Genomic DNA, 2,502 nt, shown 5'->3' on the forward strand with positions numbered 1-2,502 from the left:
TATTACCCACCTTCTGAAGCCTACTTCTGTCAATTTGCCAAACTCATTCTCCATCCAGTTTTGTTCCCTTGATGGTGAGGAGTTGTGATCCTTTGGAGGAGAAAAGGTGTTCTGGTTTTTGGAATTTTCAGTCTTTTTATGCTGGTTTTTCCTCATCTTTGCAGATTTATCTACCTTTGGTCTTTGACGTTGGTGACCTTTGGATGAGGTTTTTGTGTGGATGTCTTTTTTGTTGATATTGATGCTATTCCTTTCTGTTCGTCAGTTTTCCTGGTAACAGTCAGGCCCCTCTGCTGCAGGTCTGCTGGAGTTTGCTGGAGGTCCACTCCAGACTGTGTTTGCTTGGGTATCACCAGCAGAGGCTGCAGAACAGCAAAGACTGCTGCCTGTTCCTTCCTCTGGAAGCTCTGTCCCAGAGGGGCACCTGCCATATGCCAGCCAGAGCTCTCCTGTATGAAGTGTCTGTCAACTACTGCTGGGAGATGTCTCCCAGTAAGGAAGCACAGGGGTCAGGGACCCACTTGAAGAGCCAGTCTGTCCCTCAGCAGAGCTTGAGTGCTGTGCTAGGAGATCTGCTGCTCTCTTCAGAGCCGGCAGGCAAGAACATTTAAGTCTGCTGAAGCTGCCCCCACAGCCGCCCCTTTCTCCAGCTGCTCTATTCCAGAGAGATGGGCATTTTATCTATAAGCCCCTGACTGGTGCTGCTGCCTTTCTTTGAGACATGCCCTGCCCAGAGTGGAGGAATCTAGAGAGAAAGTCTGGCTACAGTGGTTTTGTGGAGCTTCAGTGGGCTCTGCTCGGTTCAAACTTTCCACTGGCTTTGTTTACATTGTGAGGGGGAAATCATCTACTCAAGCTTCAGTAATGGCGGACGCCCCTCCCCTCAACAAGCTCCAGCGTCCCAGGTCGACTTCAGACTGCTGTGCTGGCAACGAGAATTGCAAGTCAGTGGATCTTAGCTTGTTGGGCTCCGTAGGGGTGGGATCCGCTGAGCTAGACCACTTGGCTTCCCGGCTTCAGCCCCCTTTCCAGGGGAGTGAACAGTTCTGTCTCACTGGCATTCCAGGAGCCACTGGGGTATGAAAAACAAACTCCTGCAGCTATCTCAATGTCTGCCCAAACGGCCACCCAGGGCTCTGGTGGCGTAGGCACCCAAGGGACTCTCCTGGTCTGTGGGTTGCGAACACCATGAGAAAAGCATAGTATCTGGGCTGGAATGCACTGTTCTTCACAGCACAGTCCCTCATGGTTTCCCTTGGCTAGAGGAGGGAGTTCCCCAACCCCTTGCACTTCCCAGGTAAGGCGACGCCCCCACCCTGCTTCAGCTCACCCTCTGTGGGCTGCACCCACTGTCTAACCAGTCCCAATGAGATAAGCTGGGTACCTCAGTTGGAAATGCAGAAATCACCTTCCTTCTGCGTTGATCTTGCTGGGAGCTGCAGACTGGAGCTGTTCCTATTTGGCCATCTTGCCCAGGACCCACACAATGTTTTTGTTTTGTTTTATTTTGTTTTAATTGAGATGGAGTCTCGTTCTGTTGCCCAGGCTGGAGTGCATATCCGCTTACTGCAACCTCTGCCTCCTGGTTCAAGCAATTCTCCTGCCTCACCCTCCTGAGTAGCTGGGATTACAGGTGCCTGCCACTATGCCTGGCTAATTTTTTTATTTTTAGTAGAGATGGGGTTTTGCCATGTTGGCCAGGCTGGTCTTGAACTCATGAACCCAAGTGATCTGCCCATCTCAGCCTCCCAAAGTGTTGGGATTACAAGTGTGAGCCACCAAGCCCAGCCTCTAAATGGTATTAAAGGTGAATTTATTATTTTAAAATAGGTTATTTGCAACTACCCGTCTTTCCCACAAAACATCATCTGTTAAGGTGGCTGGAAATAAGAACCTAAGTGAATTAGAACTACTTTCTGAAAACTCATTGAAGATCTCTGTGTCAATTGGAGCTATTCAGGTACATGACTAGAACTGGAAATCCCTGGCCTGTTTGAACTTTGAAAGTTTTACATTTTAGAGATGAGAGAGACATGTTTTTATAATGTTCTACATTTCTGCACCTGAGTGCTGATTTGGGTGAATAGACAATTGGCTTTTCCTATAGGAACCTGGCTGCCTGAGTCAGCAACATCTGCTCTCTGGAGCCTACTGGGAGGCTGGGGGTGGGGGACAGATGGTCTAGGCCACTGAGTGGGGCAGCAGAACCTGGGGGCTGGGAGTGGTGAAAATCAGCCACATTGAACATATGGGTGTCTTCTCAAGGAAGTGTGACATATGCGAGAGAAAATGGAGGCTAGAAGGGATGAGGAAGAGGTGATCAGGGGAGTGAGGGCTTCTTTGGGGCCAAGGTTCCCTGACTAAGGTTAGTCAGGGTGGGCCTGCGTTTCCCCACCCCAAATGCCCGCAATACTCCTACAGAAACTCTTAGGAAATTCAGCACTTCATTATACACTGCTTCCACTGTAAAGTTCTGCCACGTAAGCAGCTTTGGGTCCCGGC

The sequence above is a fragment of the Mandrillus leucophaeus genome, unplaced genomic scaffold (genome assembly GCF_000951045.1).
Source record: "Mandrillus leucophaeus isolate KB7577 unplaced genomic scaffold, Mleu.le_1.0 Scaffold64, whole genome shotgun sequence".
NCBI lineage: Eukaryota > Metazoa > Chordata > Mammalia > Primates > Cercopithecidae > Mandrillus > Mandrillus leucophaeus.